This window comes from Chamaea fasciata, unplaced genomic scaffold (genome assembly GCF_029207755.1).
Source record: "Chamaea fasciata isolate MVZ Bird 193981 ecotype frontalis unplaced genomic scaffold, bChaFas1.0.hap1 SCAF_1, whole genome shotgun sequence".
In the NCBI taxonomy this organism is placed as follows: Eukaryota; Metazoa; Chordata; class Aves; order Passeriformes; family Sylviidae; genus Chamaea; species Chamaea fasciata.
Genome location: NW_027094086.1, coordinates 82,070,183 through 82,094,813, shown reverse-complemented (window position 1 = coordinate 82,094,813; position 24,631 = coordinate 82,070,183).

Below are 24,631 nucleotides of genomic sequence, written 5' to 3'. Positions count from 1 at the left end.
AATGTGCATTTTAAGTCAGATGTTTAGAATTTTATTGCTGGAATAATTTAACTGAGGGGGAAATCATATTGTAAATTTATGATATTACAGAAAATGCAGGCTTTTGAAAAAAAATATAGCCAAACAAAGCACGCTTTGGATTTATTGCACTGAATTACAGAAGAGTTGAATTAGTTTGCTCAAAAGTAGCATTGTAACATCTCTCATAAACAGCCCATAAAAAGAATTAAAACTTTAAGTCTCCTAGAGGGTAGACTAAATCATGTTTCACATCTTTTTAGCAGCATGTATGCTTCCTTTAAACAGCCCCTCCTTAGTCCCATCCTGCTGATTAATGAGCCTAGTTACAGGCAGAGAGAAGAAGGGAGAAGGAATCGACTTGTTTTACAACTGACATTTAGGAGCAAACGAAATCTAATTCAAATAATATTATAATGGCTTCCCAACTCTTTTCACATCTTAATGATGTACACTTATAAAATTCACTTTGATGATGACAGGGTTCATTGGGTAGTTTTTGAATGGCTAATTTTGTCTTGTGTATTCCAGGGTACATAACATTGGTGACTAAAATTGTTCAGAAGAGCTTCAGTCCTAGAATTTATGAAGGGCTAAACAGCATTGAAAAGCTTTTCAAAGATAAAGCACAGTTCACAGATGAGCACTGAATGCAAAGAAAAAATATCAGATTAAAAAAACCCCAACAAAACCAAACAAAATAAAAAGCAGAAGGAGAAAAGAAACTCCTCTTGAATATTTCAATCAATTGCATATCAGAAAAGACTGAAAGTTAGTAGTCAGCCTAATGTCATGTGACTTACCAAAAGGGAAAAATATTTACTAATAAACAAGTTCTAAATAAGAAATGTTTTTTTCTGAACCAGAAATCAAGCATCCAGAAGAAATTTCTGGAATTTACAGATGTTCTTAGCACCTTTTTTATCCATGCACTCCAGTGATTTTACAAATCGCAGGTTGAGCATGGCACATGAATAAGGTACATGGCCCCACTCAGGATCATAGATCCACTAAAGTTGGCAAAGACTTGCAAGATTGTTGAGTCCAACCTTTGACCAAACACCATCATGTCAATTAACCATAACACAAAGTGCCATGCCCAGTCTTTTCTTGAACACTTCCAGAGATGGTGACTCCACCACTTCCCTGGGCAGTCCATTCAAAAGAAATTCCCCCTGAACTCTAACACGAATCTCCCCTTCTGCAGCTTGAGGCCATTTCCTCTTGTCCTGTCACTTGTTGCCTGGGAGAAGAGGCCGTACCCCACCTGGCTGCAACATCCTTTAGGCATTTGTGAAGAGAAATAAGGTGCTCCCTGAGCCTCCTTTTCTCAAGGAAAAGCACCTCCAGCTCCCTCAACTGCTCCTCATATGACTTAGTGTCTAGACCCTTCACCAGCTCCATTGCCCTTCTCTGGAAGGATGTTCCAGCACCCCAGCATCTTTCTTGAAGGGGCCCAAAACCAAGCACAGCATTTGAGGATTGTCTTCTCCAGTGCTGAGAACAGGGCATGATCACTGCCCTGAGCCTGCTGACCACACTATTTATGTACTATGCTCAGCTACCCCAAAAGTATTGGTAGTCCAACATCTACAGTATCTGAGAAAGAATGTGAATACACGGGAGAACCAGGTAAGGTTTAAGCTCCTACAGCTACTGCTCCAGAAGTGGTCTCTCCTACCATGCCTATGCACCTCTGTCATTGCCTACTGAGTTTTGCGCGGTTCTCACTACATCCTTTTTGCATTCCTGCACAAAATCAGAATAAAAAACCCCAAACCTTCAATTTTGCAACCCTCTCAAGGATAACAAAGGCACCTTGTCAAAGCTGCAAATGAAATGAGGTTTTTTTCTTCACTTGAGCAGCTTACAGGGTAGCCTGGGTCTGCCTTCTTTCGAGGAAAAGAGAGGGATCCAGTGGTTTAACTGAATCAGGGACACATGCACTAGATGGGAAAGGTGGAAAAGAAAGGAAAAAAAATGGAGACGGAAATCTGGAAACTGTGGTGCTGAGGGGAAAACGCAAACTTCTGAAAGAGAAGGGAAATTGGTAGAGATGAAGCTGGGACAAAATACAATTGACACTCACAGCCCATACAATTCTCTAATCAAGCTGTATTTAAATTGTCACCGGGTTGTAAAGCCTCTCTTCTTTCTCTTCTACTGCTCACTCCTTCAGTTTGAGTAACTTCCCTGTGTGAGAGAGGCAGAGCCTGCAGGCTTCAGAGCAGGACCAGAACCATCTACATCAATGTTCTTAAGAAGGCAGGTGGACATTCAGACTGAAAGCAGGATACTAAGCAAGGTTTTCACTGGTGCCTAAGAATGACAAATGAGAGTCTCCTAGAAAGACTTTGCTCAATAATACCCTTTGATACAATTTTCATAAATCATTACACATTTTTACAAAAGAGTCAGAGGTTTTAAAAGAACCCCACTGGTCTTTCATCACTGCAGATAGCCCACATCATACAAACAGCATTTTCCAATGTATTCTAAATTCTACCCAGCAAGCGGTCCTGTAGAAATTGAAATGGCCCCTTAAAGACCTTTGCCAGTTTAACAAAAAACAGCATTTTGCTGGGAAATCTGTCCAAGTTAAGAGAATCATGGACTTAACAGCACAGGAAAAAAACTTTTACTTAGAAACCAGTTTTTAAATTATTTAGTGTTTGTAGGCCTGTAAGAGATGTGGAAAGTTTTTCCCAGACCCTGGATCATCTGTCCCCTTGATCTTTCAGGCATTCTCTATTAAGAGCCTAGATTAAATTAGCTGCTAAAACACAAAGTTTGTTTTCTATGTCAATTCCTGTAAATTGAATTTGCTCTTATGCTGTTAAACAAGTATGCTGTTTAACAAGTAACTAGGGTAGTAAAAAGAAGGTAGAGACAGTACTAGAAGTTGTACCAATCACAGGAAGATCAGGATTAAAGCACCTAAGGGGTGAAAACCATAACATGCTGGTATCGTGTCCAAAGGATCTAATTGAAACTGTACTGATGAAATAAATTAAAAAGAGCCTTGAAAATCTATTTGAAGAGTATAGATACAACAGTGCTTAGGACATGAAGTAGGTCATTCCAGGTCATAATTCTGTTTGAGTTAATTTCTGTAATTTTGTTCTTTTCTGCTTACAACACAATTTTTAAAAATTAAACTGTGCCTGCATGTTCCACAACATGCATGTACCACAACTTGAATGACATGCATGATAAGTTACAGTCCATAAAAAAACAATGACAGCCCCAGAAACTTTAATAATTACAAGGAGGCTTAATGAAGCAGTCCAACAGCCACATCATTCTACAATAATGAGAGCTCTACTCCAATACTCTTCTGCCAAATGTTCTGGGAAATGACAATGCTTTGCAACTCTTCAGTGGGGCAATATCAGAAATACACACACTACTCTACAGGGCTGCTGTTGCACTGTCCTCAGATGAATGTCCAGCAGTGAAATGTGGACTTGAGAAGAAATATTTGGATCTTCTCTCATAAAAGACAAAGAGAGGAAATAAGGTTTTTTTCTGGTTAACTTTGTGTAGCAGAAGGCATTTTGAAGAGAGGTTGGAGATGAACATGGAATGAAGCTGAAGGAGATGGGACCCTGAAGGATATCAAAGCACTGACATCACAGTTATCCGGGAAAATAATTAGAAAACCAAGAAAAAAATTACACCTATGTATCAGCTGCATATGGTTCTACTCTGGACTACCAAATTTAACAACACTTACCTTGTTCCTGTTTCCCTTCCTGCAGCTGCTACTGCTCCTGTCACCATAATGACTTTTGCCCTGTTGAAAATAGAAGGGAAAAACGCCCTCTAATCCCCCAGAATCTCTCAATATTCAGTCTTGAATATACAAAGTCTGATTTTGACCATACTGCTGGGAAGCCTTGGACTAGTTCTGAGTGAGTATGAGCAGCCCTGTAAATTCATTGTCTTGAAACATGTTTGTGTTTCCCATTATTGAACAGGAGGGAGGCCAAGAAGTAAAAAAGGAAATGGGCACCTGCCGTCTTTTCACACTTGCTTTAGATTTTGACTCAGTTTAAGGGTCAGAATACCTCCCAGTCTTCTCCTGCCACATTCTTCTCAGAGTGAGCTACTCAAGTCTCAGATCTCAGATCTCTCTCGGACTCAGGGAAGAAGAGGAGGGTAGTTCTTGGACTGAAATTTATGTAGGAAGAGTAATTTTCTTTTCATGTTTGCTGTGAGCAAAGCAGTCACCAGCAAATCACCACAAAGCCTATTGACATCTATTTGAGACCAAAAACTCAGCAAGAGAAACATAATAAAAACAAATAAGAAATCTAGTTTTGGTAGACTTTTGCTCATAACTCAAAGCCACCTAAGACACCAGTAAGCATAGACACAAATTCCACTACTCTCATTCTGATATTTCTCCTCCTTGGATATTCATTTGACAGGTGATTAATATTCTTTAAAAAACACCATCATGTTTCTATTTCCTCAGCTTTTTGATCCTGAAACAGAACAAATACACAGTTTTCTCAAGTGGGAGAAGCAGACACCTGTTATGTCTGTCAATAACTATCTGGCAATTACTGAACAGGTAACACATTTAGCACTAGTGCATAAAGTTATTTTAAAAATTTGTGCTAATTGAACTAATTGAAACGTATCAATCTTTGGAATTGCCTCATTCCTGAGGTGTCAGTTACAATGATATATTGAGGTCTCCCATCCAGCAGATTGCGAAGAAGAGACAGGAACAGAGGTGGAACTGCAAGTTGCCTCCTGTTAAGAGGAGAAAATCATTCAGCACTCCCATTCCTGGTGGTGGTCCTTGAGTTGAAAGATATTAACTCTCACAACTGCTACAGTTTCTGAATTTACCAGAAAAGGATTAATCTTTTCTTCCTCAATCGTGCTGGGGAAATGAAAAGCTAATTGTCACCATTTTTTGTGGTAGTCTCTTTCAGCATTCACACCGGCAGTTTTTCTACTCCATTTTCCATATTTTCACAGCAATTTTCCAGCCAACAGTATGTGCCATAAAACACCCCGCCATTGTACATTGTCTTTGCATTATTCTGTTTAAAAAACTAAAGTGTGAAACTGGGATACACAAAGATTTCAGATACAGATGTGATTTTTCTGATGTGCTTTATCATTAGATTCCTTTTTGCCTATGTCTACATGAAATGATCCAGGCTCAGCAAAAATAGAGTAATCTAGTATAATCAAATTTATGTAGGTTTTCCACAAACCCTATGGACATTAAAGCATTAGAATAAGGAAGTACTTAAATAGGAGGGGAAAAACCCCCCTTTAAAAATATGTAATTCAATCTTATTGCCTTGTATAATGTATTAGACTGAATTTAGTTCCAGTGTTGCATCTTAATAAAAATTATAAAATATAACACTCATTTTTAGGTCAATTAACCTGCATATCAAAAAACTGCAAGATATCCTTCTATAGTCTATTTTATAGCAATTACTCTAATAATTGCCAAAGGATATACACAATGAGAAGAACTGATCTAATCACCACTTTATATGTACAGTGGGTGAGGGCATTTTCGTTTTACATACAATTTCCAGCTTAATTAAATGCTTGCACAACACTATGCTGTGACTTGTATGTGAGTTACAACACAAAAAGAAATCTAGGCCTTTGGTGGCGACTGTGGTCCAGTCAGGAATGCTCCCCTCCAGTACCAGCAACCTGGTCACTCCTCCTTTCTTTTCACTACTTGAAGGTAATTATTTATTACATGTGCTAGTAAGTGCATATGCAACATAAGACCAGAGAAACCTCAGGCCAGCACCCGGTGTGCTTTCTCAGCCCTGGGCAAGATCAATTATATCTACATAATTACTGGAAAATATTAGTTAATCCGGTTTTAAAAACCTCAAATGGCAAATTATTATGCTTTCTGTTTATAAATTAACCTGTTCTGGTACTTGGTGGTCCCTACTATCAGGAAGGTGCTTCTTAATTTTGAATGCATAAACCTCCTTGGCTGTTTTTGTTTTGTTTCGTTTCTATCATATTCACTATGAAAACGATGGGAATATCCTCTACTTCATTTATGCAGAATCTTTTTAGTTATTTCAAGATCATCCTCCAATTTCCTTTTCCCTAAAGAACTTAAATTATTTCAATGTTTTCTGGTGTGTCATATATTCAGGATTTCTAACTATTCTCAGACCTTCACTGTTTTCCCTCCAGGTTGCCCACATCTTTCTTGGAAGAAAATATCCAACAGGGGACGTAAAACTTAACATGAAGCTCTGAGGCATTTCCAATGCTACCTAAAGAGAAAGGTAATCTCTTTTATCCCTGTGCAGTTAAGTCCTTTCTTGCCCCTTGGTGGCTTTAAACTGGCATACTTTTTCGCAACTACATAATAGATAGAGTAGGGACTAACTACTGGAATAATAATAAAAAAAATCTTAATTTGAATTATTAGGGAGGGAAGTTTTAGGCATTCTGATGCTGCAACACAGACACACAAGACAAGTTACAAGATTCAGCCAGTGTTGCAGATGTAAATTGCAGATGAGAGCAAAACGCAGACTGAGTACATCTCAGAACACAGTAGAAGTGACATGTTCAAACTTAGATGGAACATTTCCTATGAAGAAGTGATGCAGTGCAGCAGAAAGCAACCAAGAGCATTCTAAAACAATGAGATGACCAAACATAGCTTCAAAATCTCAACTTGACTGTAGGGAAGACAGCTGCAATTCAAGGTCTGTCAAGCTGTGACTTTCTATTCTACTCATTTTGCAGATGGAAGAGAGAATGCTGTTTTTATAGCACGTAGCTCCTGCTGAAAGACCCAAACCAAGCCAGAAAGAAAATATCAGCCTCACATAGAGGGTAGGATTCACACCAATTCACAAGAATTAAAGTCTGTTTGTCCAAATATCCTCTTAATATAGTGAAAAAAGAACACTTCAGTCAAGGAAGCATCACATAACAAATTTCAGGCTTTGTGATGAAGTAAAAAAAAAAAAATCATTTAGAACCTGAGTGCTGTGAAAACATCTATACTTCTCCTAGTGTATACCAATGATAACAGTTTATTTCTACCCTTAGAATAATTAATACCATGTTCGGTTAACACCAAGTAGGAAAATTCTCCTGTCTGTAACTACCTCATTGTCACAAATCTTAGCTAAGTCTTTCAGTTTCTTCAAGAAGAAAGTAAACATCAGGTTTTCTGGGAGCTGGGCTGGAGAAAACTATTCTGAAAAAGTTGGCTTTTTCATCTTGTGGTTTTGTCAGTCCTGCTTCTATCATCTGTGGTTTGATCTTGGGAGCAATCTGCATACAAGATGACAATGAGTGTGGTTAAGAGTCCATCTGAACAAGCAAAAAAAAAAAAAAAAAAAAAAAAAAAAAAAAAAAAAAAAAGAAAATGGAAAAGACCAAAGCTGCTTTTTCCTCTCTTCTCTATACCTGACTTTGAAATATAAACTAGCATGCTGTTGAACCCAGATCAAAGTGTTTCACAGGGATGTCTCCAACTGAAGAATGAATTTGTCAGGAGAAAAAGAACAACACACCATTTTTATTGCATGTTTTCATGAGTCCTATGGCCTTTAGTGAAGCCAGAAAGAATTCTGTCTGAAGCAATGAGGTTAGGAAGGAAGTAAGTTCAAAACAAGGAGAGTAAGCCCCTGGATTTAAAATCATTTGATAAAGGATTAATGCAACTGTTTCATTCTGGGGATTACCTGATGAGTATCTGATGTGAATAATGCTTTCAGTAGTCACAGTTTATTTCATACTTTATTACAGCCCTTCTACTAGTTACATTACAGTTTATTTCCTTATCAGACAAGTCCAATAAGTTTTTATTACAGCTAAACAAACAAGGGAGACAATAGCAGCCTACAGACACAGGGCTGCTATCCTACCCAACTGGAGTAAGAAATCACCTACTCCAGTGCAATCCTTCTTTCTCTACTTTTCTGCCTGGTTTTGCAGCTTCCTGCTGATTCCGTGGATGGAGAAACTATGTACTTCCTTCCACTCTCCTCCTGACTCCACGAAACTGCCAGAGAAAATGATCATAATTTCCCTTTAGTCCATCACTTGCAGCCCACTGCAGCGGGGAAAATCTCATTCAAGCTTCATTATGATCACCCTGGGAATAAGGATAGTGATGGAGACTTAGGAAGGCTGAGTCATTCTGTCCTATTCATTAGCAGAGAACTCAATTCAGAGGGGATGTTGTATTAATGTATCACAATTTCATTGATGATGGTATAACATAAATTTGGAATTGAGTTACTTCTGTGGTAACAGAACAAAACTCTCCACAATCACAAACACTTCAAACAATTTGTTATTATTTTCTTTGGATGATACATACGTGAGGTTTTGCTTTATTTGTCTTTAGCTTAATTGTGAACACAGCAGTGGTGGGTTAACAGTTGGACTGGATCCTAGAGGCCCTTTCCAATCTAAATAATTCTAATAATTCTATGATTTGTCCAATTCTACTTTTGACACTGCTGTTCTTTGTACATCAGTTGAATGTTGGTGTTTGAATCCTGGTTACACTCATCCAAACAAAAGAGATCAGACTATTGAGAATTATTTCTCAGTGCCTTAATATTCTCCAGATTCACTGAATAAAGTTAGAAAAATTACCTGAAGTAATTTACCCCATTATGGTCCCCTCCATGAGATGTTCCAGCAGCACATATGGGTGAGTTTAGCCTTCATAAAAAAAAGAAGTTTATTTCTTTGCTTAAGAAAACACAAATCACAACAGAAACCTCTCCTACTCTTAGGTCTGAGAACTTGACATGTATTAGGCAGTTCCCACATGACTTGTACTCCAAGTCAGTCACAATTTTTGGGTATTCTACCCTTTATCTAGAGAACTATTTTCCTCACCAAGGCTGATAATTACTGCAGGTCACTGCTACTTGTTACTCTCTTCATTGAGTTTGCTTTCTGTAGAAATCCACATGTATTGAGAACTTCTCCCTGTAAAATGCTGAGTCCTCTGGTTTCTTATTCTCACTTCTGTGCCTGGGAAGATCAGAGAGCTGCATCCACGTCTGGGATTCTCAGCACAGGAAGGATATCAGCCTGTTGGAGTGAACTTAGAGGAGGCACAAGATGGTTTGAATGATGAAGTTCTTCTCCTGTGAGGAAAGCCTGAGGGAACTGGGTTTGTTCAGTCTGGAAAAGGAAAGGCTCCTGGGTGTCCTAACTGTAGCCTTCTACTACCTGAAGGGAGCCTACAACGAAAGACGGAGGTTTTACAAAAGCAGGTAACTCCAGGACAAGGAGTGATGGCTTTAAACTGAGAGTAGGTTTTGATGAGATATTAGGAGGAAATTCATTACTGTGGGAGTGGTGAGACACTGGCACAGACTGTCCAGAGGAGTTGTGGATGCTTCATCCCTGAAGGTGTTTCAGGCCAGGTTGGATGGAGCTCTGAAAAACTTTGCCTAGTGAGAGGTGTCCTCAGCCATAGCTGAGGGGTTGGAACTAGATGATCTTTATGGTCCCTTCAAACCCAAATATTCTACGATTCTATGATTATATTTCCTGCTGCAATCCACTTTAAAGTTTACTTTTATGTTTATTTTCAAACATTTAACAGTCTGAAACAGGGAAAGGAACATGTAAGATTTCTGGAATAAACCTGTATTTTCTATATTTTCAGAATTTTTTTGTAACTTTTCTTTCAATGTCAACCAAAGGACAAAGACAGCAACGCATTGGGCACACTGAATTGTCTTGTCTCCTATGACAGAAGCTGTATCATACTGTTTATTTGGCTGGAACAGAGAGCCTGTGTGCAGCTAGTTACACCATTGTAGGGGATCCTAGTGAAACTATATGATGGCCACTTTGCAATGATACATGTGCAAATAATTCTTCAGGAAAATTCAGGTTTTTCTTTCTAACTAGAGTTTAAAGGCAAATAAACAGGACTAAAAATCTCTCCTTGCTCAGAGCCACACCTCCATTAACTGAATAGAAATAAAACTTAATGAAATAGTAAGAGGATCTTCCCAGCTTAAACCCATGAAAATTAATAGCCTGTCAAACACATGAGGAAGCACCTTGTTATGTTAAAAGTAACCATTCTCCCAATTGTGTTTTTTAGGCATTTAATTTTTTGTCCAAGACAATGTTTGCTGTTGTTCCCATGGCTTAGAATGGCAGCACAGATGTTGGTAAACCTAACCGTCAAATAACCAACACTGTTAATTTCTCATAATAGTATTGCATAGTTGAGTCTCTTTGCCATAAAATATCAAGGTTAAAACCCCTGAAAACCCCTACAGGTAATTAATGCACCTAGTGCAACATTATCCTATGGACTGTCTACATGAGAAACTTAGTGGACACTAGGCTAGGCTATAAAATAATGCTACAATCCCTATGTCAGCTCCAAGTATCTTCGTGAAAAGTTGGTTGCTGCATTTTGAAAGCTATCCCACACTGAGTATTCAAAGAACTATTTGCATAAGGAAATAGAAATAACCAACATATTATAAATTTATACCTTTCCTTGCTGAATGCTGGTTCCTCTTGCAAATAAAACTCCCAGACACATTGAACTCATACACTGTACTAAGGTAAATAGAAGTACAAATGATTAACTTTTATTATGCTATATTCTGTTTTCCAAGCATTACTTTTGCAAGCAAGCTTTGCTCTTGAAAGAGTGTCAGCTTCCACAGGCATTTTAATGAAAAGGCAAGAAAAGAGAGTAGTGTGCTCTTCTGATTCATACAAAGAGGCAGTAAGAACTGATCCTGAGATCTGATAGACCACCTCTCAAATATTTTGATCCAATGTACTTGCAAATATTTTCAACAGCTTAGAAAATGAAGTCTGTGTTTATTGGAAAAATCGGAAATCAAATACTGTACCATGCAGACCTGATAATAACTCCGTGCTTCAAAATTAAGTCTTTATAATACAAAACCCAAGATAAACCTGTTTTACATAACCTTGCAAGATCCTGGAGCTCACTCTTGGATTTCAGTCAACTTCCCCCAAGAGGAATAATCCATAGAAGAAATCTATACTATGCCCCTCAACATTGAACTGTTTTTATGTGCAACAGGAAATATTTCACTAAAATGGTTTCCAAATATGAGGAATGGAAGTCTATTTAAAACATCTATCTAGAAGTTCTCAGGTGAGGTTAATGGAGTAGAACTGCTATAAACTTCTAAATTTGAAAAATTCAGACTCTTTAGTAAACACAATACTAAAATTGGATAAAAATACAAGCCATAACATACACACATTCACACCACTTCTCAATCACAGCAATGCGCCCAAAAGAAAATTGGCAACTTCCCCCCTACATCCATATACTTGCAATGGAGCCAAGAATTTTGTTCAGGATGCATAGTCTACCTTACTGTTAAAAGCAAACTGTACTCACTGAGGAGGATAAACTGAACAATTTTAAAGACATTCAGGAGCTCAAAAGGTGCACAGGTAGTGTGTTTAATTTTTGGAATTATCTTAGCTAATGCATGAAAAACAATTTGGATATGTTAGATAACTGCATAAGTACATGCAGAATTTATGTCTATAATTTATAATGAAGAACATTCCTCTTTACTATCCCATCTCTTCCTATTCTGTTTCAGGGTGAACTAGGAAAAAAAAAAAGAAAATAAAAAAACCAGAAACCATAACTGACCAAATTATAATGGTACTTTATCTACATGACTGCTTCTATTTGTGGGTGAAATAACCTTATATCAAATAACCCAAGTATTGTTGTCAATCAGAATACTTCCATTACTTTTTATCAGAAGATATCCAAAGAGGCCACGAGGTCTTAAGTGCTTTTGCAAATGTAGGTACTATCCCTGCTGTAATGATAATTATGCTGAAGAACATTTTCTGACCTCTCTTGGTGCTTCCCCTAAACACATAGTTTTAGGAATGTGAAATGCAACTGAACAATAATAGAAGCCCCCATTTCAGATCAACCTGAAATGAAATACTTCTATATCAAGTACCACAATAATTTTAAGTAACTTTTAAAAATAGTTAATCTGTGAGCCAACACAGACTCAACATGTTTAATTTAAAAATGTATCAAGGTGAAACATTTCAAATTTTCCCCTATTTGGAGAAAACTGACTGAAAAAACAGGCCAGAATTTGACAAAAATCAGTAGTCAGTTCTCATTCTTTTCAAAAATAGAGTTTTCAGTTATTTTGTGACTTCCAGGGAGGGGGAATGTGTCATTTACAATCAGTATCAATGACAACTTCATGAGAGTTAATGCTGCCAGATTTCAGAAAACACTGTCAGACTCAACTCCACATAACACTAAAAATGAGAGTGAAAACAACAACACGTCAGTTTTTGGTATTTCAGATTCCTCATCAGATGGAATAATTTTCCAAGTGTCAAATATTAAGAGGAGAAAGAATCAAGGAGAATAATGTCATTTATTTATCTGATTAGCCTTGAAATATTCAGGAAAACTGGTATAATGTACTACTTGTAAGTCTGTTGATAGTTCTTTAAATATGTTCTTTATTATTTATCATGCTACTAAGTTTGTATTCTCTTAAAATTTTACCAGCTATGGTAAAATTCATGCCATCACCATGATCAAAATTCATTTTTATTGAGAAAAATAAAACCCAAGAGGGGTTTTATTTAAAACACTAGAAGAAGACCCAGCTCCTAAGTTCATCTTCCTCAGCACCTTTTCATCCAAGAACTACCGAAACCTGTATTATTCTGGGAATGTGCCAAGCTTCTGACTTGCTTGCTATGCTTGACAGTACAGATACAGAGGATGAACTGATTCAACCATTGAGGCAGCCGGGAGCAAAAGCACCATCTCCTAGAGGCAAAACCTCAATGAGATTGTGGAGTATATCCACAATAGTCCAATATATCTTACTCCACTTTTCCCTCAAGCCACTCTTTACTTTGGCTGAACACGGCAAGACCTGAATAAAGGCCTACAAAAACCAACTTGTAAAACTGAACCCTGTTTTTATGAAGAGTGAACTTTGTTCAAGACAGTCAGAGATCATTTTATAAAATGGAATTCCTTCTAGGAAGCAGAACCAAAGACAGAGCCAGTCAAACACAACCAAATATTCCCAATAAAAGTGGTATGTCTTAACTTTTATTGCACTTCCCTGTAATTACATTATCTGCCCTGAATCCGAGAACTGCTACTGCTTTCTTCAGTGAATTACTGTTAAAGAACAATGAGACTGAGGGTGTTTTAAGCATGTTCACACATATATGAAATAAAAACAATATGGGTATATATGTATATACATATGGTTATGTTCCTCATCATTCTTTTCATCTGAAAGATATACGTTGTGCATGACTCAGTGATGTTGAAATGAAAACATAAAAGAGGAGCCCGCCCTTAAAGATCACCAGTGTTCTGCTGGGTTTTGTCTTCATCAGGAACAGCAACACATCATTCAGAAAAGGCAGTTCAGTCTTCCTTAGTGTGAATATATATATATATGCACACACACTCATACATTATTAACATAAACATGGTACACAGCAGTTTTCTAAAAAACTTCAGAATGTCCAGCAAATTTGCAATGTTCCTTTTAGATTATGATAGCATTATTATAATTAAAATTGCCATATACCCATGCAATAGCATTAAATATTTAAAATATAGTAGTAACTTGGTGTTTGTATCATGAATATTCAGTAAGTATTTATGATACAACTTAATAAGTCATCAGTTATAGTGCACACAATCGAAAATCCATAGGTAAAAGCACCGAGAAGTATAACTACTTAGAATTTATCAAATCAAGCATTAAGGGATTTGCATAAAGAATAAATATTAGAATAAGCTTATTGGAACTATTCTCCATTGCATTTGTTTGCTTAGTAGTATCCTTGACTTTAAAGTGAAAAACTAAAACCATGAAAAGCTTTGCTAACCTTTATCATGTGCCTTCACAGTGACAAAACAAAAAGCAGACAAGTAGGGAGTATTGCCCCCTGAAACGACATCCTCAAAACACAGCTGGGGCAGCAGCATCAGGGCAACCCAATCCTACATTTACAAGGACATATTGCTCCTCCCCAAACACCTGCAGGGAGGCAGCCACGTATCAGAGGGCTGTCACCGTCCATTCGAATATCTTGGATTTACAGGACAGCATACTCTGATTTAGACTTTATTTCCTGAACTCATTAAAAAATACAACAAGCAATCATGACAAACAGGACCTCAATCCACTTTTACCAGATTGTCCTATCACATAAATTCAGTCCTTCATCTTGCAGGTCACAAGATTTCATGACTTATTACTCTTTATTCAATTTGTGCACCTATAAGGATAAAGAAAACCACTAGCCCATGGTGAGTGTGGTCATTCTTCCTCCTACACTACAGTGTGGGTGTACCCTGGGTCACAGCATGAAGGCCTCAGCAGTTGTGATGCTGTGACAGTCACTTAAAATTTTTTTGGGGAAAGCTGATATTTTTGATATTCCAGACTGGGAGATGGATCTCTACCATTTCCAGAGGGCAACAGACTCTAACAAAACTCCCAGGCATGGATGATGGACAGCAATTTGTAGATGATAATGGCTGCATAATGACCCTTTAGCTCTCTCTGGCCACCTAATGGCACTGCTCCTGGATACATCATGTCTTAACTGGAGCTACATTAGCCAAAATCTAAGTAGGAGTTGAATAGTAGTCACAAGTGTGCAGCCACAACACCAGGTGGCACCAGGGTGTTCTGAGAGTCCCTGAGACAAGGCTGGGAGCAGGGTGGGGGAAGAAGGAAAAGGGAGCAGAGCTTGGCTGTCCACCTGACTGTGAATCAGCCTAGCAGGCGGATTCTCAAGCTTGGGAAAACAATGCTCAGTTTTGCCAATGCTGTTGAGACCCTAGCATCAGCTTTTAACCACCCAGAGCATGTTACTTGCTTTCTTGCCCAAATCCCTGCTCTCCCCAACCTCTAATGAAGGCCAAAGAGCTCTGTGCCAAGCCTACTTGGCACACAAGCCACCTGATTCCCTTGGCTTGGGATCAACCCTCAGAAAGCTTTCAGTGCACATCAGAGCCCTTTTAAAGTCTGTTGCAGCACCAAGACATGACAAGCACGCACTGGCTTGGCCAGAGTGGCTGTAGGGCAGAGCAATGTCACCCAGATACCCTGTGCATGCATCACTGGCCCTTTGTGCCACAGAACTCTGAGTAGGAGCAGCCTGGTCACACAGTCTCCCATCTTTGTCCATGAAATAAAGGGAGCTGCTCTCTCTCTGTGTCTCCATAGCAAAGGACTGAGTGATTCTCTTGCTAAAAAATTAAAACAAAGGCTATTTTCTAAAAAATTAAAAAGGGCAAATAAAACATACCCAGCAACTTAGTGATACCACAGAGTTCATGACCATCTCACTGTTTTGACGGTTGCTTATCATGTATAGGAAAAAAAAGTCCCCAAAAAAGAACATTCCGATGCTTAATTTTGATGTTCATATCCCATATTAAGTTCTTTCAGCTGAAGATGAGTTTACTTTTGAAATGTCTAACTCTATACTGTAAAAAGAAAAAAAATCAAATTCAATATCAGCAGTATTTTTTTATTGAAATGAAATGTTTAATTTAAACAAGAGACTGTTAGATATTCTTCTTTGTAAGGAAAAAACATACTTCATTTTTGCTGATGAATAACATTTTTCTCAATTCTTTTGAACTTTCAAAATTACAATGACTAGGTAAAAAAAAAAAAGAGAAAATAAAAATTAGACATCAACATGTGCTTTTGAGGCTTACTTGCTGATACAGGTCAGCAAGATGTAACTGCTCCTTCTCTGCAGGAGCAAGCAGAAAAGATGCTAAAGCAAGGTTCTGCCTTCAGGTAACAGTGATTTCTAGGCAATGTGCTTATGCAGACATGATTCAAGGTTCATCTAAGGTTCAAATACCTGGAGGATGCAGATGCTTACAGTAAACATCACAGTCCTTGAGATTCAGAAGCCCATAGCACCACAGGCTCAAATCTAGGACCAAAGGTTCCTAAACACTAAGACTACTTTCACACACACACTATGAAACATTTGGTATTTTCAGAAGTCCCAGGCTGTGTGCTCTGGCATGGGCATTACAACACTACATAGTTATATTTTTTGAGACCATTTGTCCCTTTTCCTTGACCTGTCAAGTCCTGGGTTGCATAGAACACCAAAGCATCAAGGAGGAGGAATTAGTTGCCCACAAGCTATCACTGAAGTCATTTTCTTTTTAAAAAGTTGTGGTTTGGGAGATTTTTTTGGTAGTTTTTTAGTTTCATTTGTTTTTAATTGAGGAAGACTTCTGTCATCTAATTGGAAAAAAAACCAAAACCAAAACCACTCTAGTTCCTCCAAATCAGGAAATGCTTCTCTGTGGAATTTTTTTGGCTGAGAGTATTCTTGCAATATTTTACCACATTTAGTATTTTCCAGTTGTAACAATTTACATGTTGAAATTATAAACAATATTTTTAAAAATATAACAAAGTTATCTGCCTCCAAATTTTTTCCACTGCTGTTTGCTTCTAGATTAAAATGAAAGTAAGTTACTGCCTACTTTGTGGGAAGGTTTTTGCCTTTCAAAAACTCATCCTCCTCTAGAGCCATATCTAAGTAGGAAACCTCTCTTAATCCAGTGAGGCTACAAGACTTTATAGACAGACATAACCAATAGACATGGTTCCTACCTTACTCTTCTTAACTGGAGAAAATCTTGCCATCTGTTAAAAATTCCCTGCATCCTATCATTTAGTACATTTTCTTCATAAGAATCTGATTCATGATAGTTAATATAGGAGCCGTTTCCTATATGAAGTCATATATATATTTTTTTCACCCTAAAAGTAACAGCTCATTGTAAGAGTATTTCAAAATGCATAAGAAACATCACTGAACAGAAGGCTTGGTTTAGCAAGACCCGAGCACACAATATTTGCCTATCTGCAGAGGAGAAAATTGCTGCATTTTTTGATACACAGACAGTTAAGAAGTCATTGGACACTCTGTAATTGTACCTACAGATTCTATAGATTGTACTTCACATTCAGACTTTTGCTACACAACTAACTGAATTTATGTGTGAGCTTTGAGTTATAGCTCATTGGACTGAAATATTCCAGCATTTCACAGTCATGACTTCAGTTATTTTCGCTGAAAATTAACATTGGACTGTCCAGGAGAGTCTTTGTGCTACAGCATCACCTTTGAGACTTCCTCTGTGAGACTACAATAAACTCAAATCGTTGAGGGCTGATTTAAGGTGAGAGATTACAATCTTATCAATTTATGCTCTGTGGCACAGGAGGATTTGAAAGCTACCTGACATGTGTTGTAGAAGATGTTAAAAATTTAACTAAAATTGACCTGTAAGACAGTCAGGAAAACAATACTACCTAGTAAAGCACATTTAGTACACAGACAGTATTGAGCAATACCAGCCCTCTTGATCATCCAACTCCAAACAAACCTGAAGACAGCTGAAAAGTCCAGCCAGTTTCAAACATTCACAGGGGGAAAAGGCTTGCAGATTGCTTTCTGTCACCTGTAATGCAGAGAAGAGCACGCTGGGTTTGGCAAAAGTAGATTATGTAGCATGCAAAAATACTACATTATTTAATGACTTGCAACTAAAATCAGTTTTACTTATTTTATATTACTCTATAGAGTAATATATCTACTATTAGATTACAAATCCATACAGATTTTTATGTGAAAACAGATTTCTAAGGGTGATTATAAGGCACAGTTAGGTGCTGTTGCCTAGTACTAGAGCCGAAGAGAAAGTTTTCTGTCTTTCCTTTAACTGAATTTTCCTGTAAACTTGCTGCCCTATAAACTTTAAAGTAGATGGCTACAACCAAGTTGATAAAAAGCATGTATTCAATGCAGACTTATTAGACATGACATTGAAGCATTGCTATTTTCTAGTTAAATCAAAGTCTGTAACACTAGAGTTCCATACATTTAGCTTAAAATATCAGAGTAACTATAATCTAATCAGCTCAGATTAATATATCACACCAACATGTGAAGCAAAAACCAGACCAGGGTAACCTCAGCCACTAAATAGCAAGTAGCATGAGGAGGAAATAACAACTAAGAAACTGAGTTTTAAATCAAGGAAGGAAAAACATGAAAATTCAGGCAGAATACCTGAAGGTGGCTTTTTCACCTTCTGAGTGTAATTTTTTTCCATATCACCAAGTCTGCCTGGAGCACAGAAATTCACACAAATTAACAGTAAGTTGTGCTTGCATGCCAGATTGCATGCGGATTAAATTAGTTCTAAACAATGGCTTTGCTATCACCAGTGAAGCTGAATGAATGCTTAACTTGATTGCAAACATCAGGGACAAAAAATAGTGGTTTATATTATAACATTTTATATAATAACATTTTAATACCCATCCCTTTTTACCCCTGCAAATTATGCTATAACCTTTCAGGGGTGAATGAGACCTTTATTTTCAGTCCTTTGCAAATAAAGTTCCATTTCCAAACACAAGTAGTAGTTCTCAGCTAGGATTCTCAGCCAGGCTGGCTGCCCTGTCCTGGCAGAGCTGAGGTCTGCCCTGTAGAGTATATTTGTCATACCCCTTGCAGAGCAGGGGAGAACTAGGAATAGAGGCAGGAAAAGAACTCTTTACACAGATGCTGTCCACCACTGTTTCAAAAAATAAATATGACCACACCTTGGGTTTAGCTGCCCTAAAAGGCTAAGATACAGGAGAAATTGTTATACTTCACTTACTACAAAAGACTGGTATTTACAGCACATCCATGCTTGCATTCACTGTAGGTGTGAACCATTCCCTAGCTAGAGCAATGGTGTCAAGGCCACTAAAAAGGGATTGAAGTAGTGAGGATGTCCTAAGATGATAAACAAATGTAACAGATTCTGTGTAATAAATATTTTTCTCAGCATATGCTCTGCTATCTTTTGTAAAGTAAGTAGTTAAAAGGAAATCAATATGGAATATAAGACATTTCACACCAATATTGGAAAAGAGACATTACTCAGAAAAGGATATAATAGAAGCTGCAAAGCATTAGGCACTACTAAAAAAGATAACTAAATTTAATAGATACATTAAGATGACACGTACATATTTGCTGAAGTTATTTATTTTGGCAGATGATCAGAAGCATCCTTATTTTTTAGGGCTAGACCTTCATATGGACTTGATTATCTGAACAAATTCAAACGGTTTTACATCATTCTGTTACTTCCTGAACTGTACTGAGTTAAGGACTGTTCCGCTTAATGCCTCTGTAAATACAGGAAAGAAGTTAGCTGAAAATAGAGGGGGGGAAAGGGCATGGGAAGTCAGTCAAGCATGTAATAAGTAATGCCATAATTAAGAGAAAGCGGGTGAAAATGAAAAAATGCAAAACCCAAGCCAGACCTGCAAAAGCATTACTGTTTCAGGTAATGTTAACATTAATGATGGAGTAAAGGGGGCATTTTCTTCCTGAATTTATAGGTACATATCAAACTTCAGTATTTAGGTGAGGAAGTAATATACTTACTGTATCAAATCTGGGAGCCTATTTGTTTTTTTCACTGACCATACAGAGACCTCTAAATGAGACAGGACAAACTACTCTTCTGATCTGTTAACTGACCCCAGAGCAACACATCTCTTTTCACCAAATGTCTCCTGTAATAACAAAAAACTTTTCATAGCATCACGAACATCGCTGGAAATGGAGAATTACCAGAAAGTGTATACTACACATTTGATAAATATCAACTTTTCTTACAAATCTAGCCCAATCCATGAATCAATATTTCAAGCATCCACAAAACAATGTGATAAATGAGGCATGTATGGCTTTGCTACTTTACCTTATTTAACTCTGTATTTTAAGGCATCCCTATATTCAGCAAGTATTGGTCCCAGGGGCTCTAGCTGGTCAGACAGCTCCAGGCTGAACCCTTCCAAGCTTTCCATAACCTTGGGAGGGTGGTGAAGCTCCAAGACTATTTTCTCCATCAGAAATTCTCTTAATTTAAGGCAGTAGAATCTCTGCCACCTCAAGAAAAAACTGTTTTGTGAAGCCTTCAGCATTTTTAGCAGGTGAAAAGCCTGTGCAAAATTAAGAACATGCATATCAGTGTTAAACTTTAACAGCTCAGCCAGGCAGGTCAGAGTGTGTTTTGGTGGCTATGAATATCTTGTTGAGTTTCTCCCCATGTATCCATTTCACAGGCAAACAAACAGCAATGGGGATGTAACAGAACAATGAAGAAAGGCAAAAACATAGTTAAGAATATAGGGCCATAAGACATGGATGTTTTTGCAACAGTTTTAATTATGGTGTAGTTACTTTGACAGATGAAGTGCTGCAGAGTACACACCTGACTTGTGGGAGACTTGTCGTTTGCTTAGTGACCATCTGCCCATGGGGAAGTCGAGGAAGAGTGAGAAGTGAAGCAATAGTTTCCTTTGCAGTCATTCCCAGGGCACAGTGGTTTACTGCTCTTTATTTCCACCTTCCAGCAGCAATGATAAAGCATGCCTCTCAGCAAAAAAAGGGAGATTTTATCCATAAATTTTCCCATTGCTCCAGAAGTGGCTGCCAGAATGACCACTGTACTATCAGAGAAAGAAGCGGAGAGCACAGGTGAACATCTCTCTTTCCTCAATGAGGTCCTGAAAACATATTTCTTCATATTTACAGGGGAAAAGACAGGCATAGCTGGAAGATGTGAAAAGATTTCCATGACCTGGCTAGCCTCCCTCAATGGTCGGCACAACTGTTTTGGGAATCCTCATCATCAGCAACTGTCACCTTCTCTGACTGAGGCAACAACCTCAACAAATACTCTTCCCTCAGGCTTGCCCTGATGAGATTAAGGGATATTTTATTTCTAGGTAACTTTTGAAGGGGAAGAAGATACAACAAGAATGAAAAGAGACTGAGAGTATTGTGAAGAATGATAATGAACAGAGGTAGAGTTTAGAGATGGGGGATCTTCACACTCAGTGTCCTTCAATTCTTCACTTTCTCCTCTCTCACATGTCATGGTGGTCCCTAAGGACCCTGCTATACTACCTGACATATTTAGCTCCACAGCAACCTACTGAGGCCCCGTGAGATGTTAACAAGAGAGCAGGGGAAAAGGATGTGTTCTAAGTAACATTTAAAATACAGTAATCACTAATTACAAGGCTTTTATTTGTTTGTTTAATTTAGGCTTACCTAATGCAGAGGTATTTGAAAAAAAATTTCAAGCTCTTGGTGTAAGTGCCTCTCTCTTCACCCTCTTGCTAGAGAATGTAAATGTGTGTTTTACTCATTTCTCTAGGCTTAAAATTAATGACTTCATCTGCAGAAATAACATCAGGATAAGGACAAAGGAAGAGGGAGAAGAATAAGGAAAAGCATTATTAGGAGCTTAAGAACAACCATACCTATAAGATCAGGTCCCTACCCAATTTAGCTGAAGATGGGATCTGGTACGCAGTTATGAAAGTAACCTGTTGGTCTCACACAGGACTGATGCTGAAAAAACAGATTAGAGAAGCTGAAAACAGAATGAGGCATCAGAAAGAGCTCACTTCATGTATAGCTCTATGTAGACAAGAGACCAGCCTTTCATGATTGTAAAATGACAAAAAACACTAAAGACTAGATGAAGTGGTCCCATAAGTACCAAAGATGAAACCTGAAACCTTTAAAATTCTTTCAGTTTTTATGTATCTGATGAATCCTGTAACTTTAGAAAAGTTCCTATTAGCTAGTTCTATTTAGAATGAGAAATATTTTCCTCAAAGTGCTAAATTTTAATATACCCACAATATCAATAGATCCATTATCAAGGAGGTTTTAACTGAAGTGCATTTTTCACTAAACCATAGAAGGAGAGCCTCAGTTACTAGCAATGAAAATATTAAATGCACCTTTTGCAGCAACTACTATTTTTTATTTTTTGAAGAAAAAACTCGCCTGCATTTTAGACTTTAATGAGGCAAGGAATCAATAGCATGATATGAAAAGAAATATATGCCACTTTCTCTTGAGGAGTATGGTTAGCATTCCAGAATTCAAAATAAGGGTTATATTGATTCACTTAGCACTTTTTCAGTCCTTGTTCATGAAAAGGAGAACAGAGGAAACTTGAAAGGTTTTGCTTTCCTTCCTTCCACATCCACTTCTCTCAATGAGCCATAATTTTCAGTTGAAAATGGAAAATATTACATTTCACTTGTTCCTATATTTTTTATAGATGTTTTGTTTACTTTCCCATTGATTTGTCAAATGTCATTCACTTAAGTTTTTGGGTTTTTAAACTCATTGCAGAGAAGAAACTTTATGATTTCCACCCTGGACTTCTAATATGTCAGAGAAATACCAGCTTTTAGGCCCTAACTGTTTCTTCTGTAAACATTTTCTATCTTCTAGAGATATTTTTATGCTGGTATCATAGTGCTCATTATGTATGTCTGTGTTTTTGAATGGAAGATACTAACGAACTGACTCTTACACGCAGTTTTGTCTTTCTTCCTCTCTTTTCCATTGTAATTGAGGGCTACAGATGATTAGAGTAGTGGAGATTTTTGTACCAAGAGATACTCTGACCAAAGTTTCAGAGAAAGAACATATCACTTAGAGACAAAATTTTTGCTAGAACCCCAAACACTATCTTTTTCTGAAGTATCTCACAGTTTGCCTAAGTTCTCCCTTCCTTCCTTCCTTGAGCAGGTTTCTTGTCTAAACTCCAGCTCTCAGAAGACTTCATTCCTGTGTCATCTTTCTTTTTCTGCAGCAGAAGAAAACAGTACCTGTACAAGCAGTACCTGTCCTACAGAGGGATTCAGGGAAATGAGGATGGTGAATGAAGTACAGTTTCAGAGAGGCAAAATAGTCTGAATGTAAGAGATCTGGATCTTTAGAAGAAAACTTTCAGGTTCAATTTTCCCTTGTCTTATCAAACCCTGAGTTGAAAAAGGAAGTATTGGGATCCGGCTTGAGTGACAGCAACACCAGTACAATTTGCTTTAGAACATTTGCTGGGGTAGGTCTTGCTGATACGTTCCGTTCTAGATTAGGGGTTATTTTCCAAAATAAGTTGGTGAAATGGAACTGAAACATTACATTTTTCATCAGCTAATGGCAAGTTGGTACAGTGTTTTTGTCAGAGTTTTACTGCAGTAAGAAAGAAGTTTTCCATTTCTATACACAAAGAAATGAGGCAAACATTTTCATGTTATCTGTTGGCATCAATTGCTACTTCCATACATGTATACTGTAACCTACATGCTCCCTGTTGCATGTGAAGAGAAACTATGCCACCTGTGACAAACTATGCTGTCTGGCAGAAGTTGCCCATGTATTTTCAAGCCCATGGATTCCATGCTTGCAGGTTTCAGACTTTTCTTTTTAAAATTTCACCCCTCAGTTAGCTCTGCCTAATTTCCATAATTTTAGCAGAAACTGTGTATACCTATCCACAGATGAAATGTTTGCCTTCAGTGACTGTCTAATATAAAAAGCATTAGAATTTACTAAACTTTCCCTATTGGCCTTGGCTTTCACTGATTTTGGTCTCAGCTATTTTTTCTATTATAAAATGTATATTATAATAAACAAAGTGTTTCTAAACGTCACATTTATTTTAATTATTCTTCCCCTGGAATGGTATGTGAAAAGCCAACTACTCTTCATTAAGCAATATTGCATTAATTTTTTTAATTTTAAACATAGCTAATATGAATTTAAAGCAATGGTGTAAATAGACCTTGAAGTATTAAATGTCAAGGTTTTTGAGGCCTGGATTATAAAATGTTTGACTTCAAGTTTAACAATTGTAAGTTTATACTTTTATAGATTACCAGCAGTTGAAATTACATGTTACATCATCAGGAATGCAATTAATTCTTTCTGAGTGTGGTATATAATTTTGGTCTTTATTATTGCTTTTGGAACTTGACAAAACTTCAAGAGACCAGACCAGAACGTCCCAAAAGATTTACTCCCTTTTCTTCTGTAAAATTAATTTACACTATATTTGCATCACTTCTCTCAGCCAGCATCTTTACCAGCCTGGAGATGTGACAGCACAGTCAGTAAGCCATCTGGTCGTACACTGCTCTATTGGGTGTTACACTGCCCCTTCTTTACACATCCAAGAAAAACACTGAGCAGATATCTGAATTCTGAGCCCAAGAATGCTTCTAAATTAATATGGCTAGTTTCTCTAACAGATAAAGAACAAGAAAAACAGACATAAAAGGAAACGTTGTCAGGGCACCATCTTAAGGTTACATGAAGCTTCTTTCATTCATGTCCAATATAAAGCCTTTCCTTCATGGCTTAGGAGATCTTGCTCTCCTTAAAACTGGAATAATGCATCACCTGTATGTGTGAAAGATAAATGCAAAATAACATCAAGAAGCTCTCTGCTCTCTGAATTCATTTGTACAGAGGGAGCTGGGAGAGTTGAGAGGAAAGCACTTAGCTCAAAAGATTCATCAGATTAGACATTACTCTTGAGGCACAAACTTACATCCCATTTGACATGTTGGAAGGAGGCTGGGAGAAGGACAGAAAAGAAGCTTTTAAAGTGGCTGCTCACTTTCAATTTCCT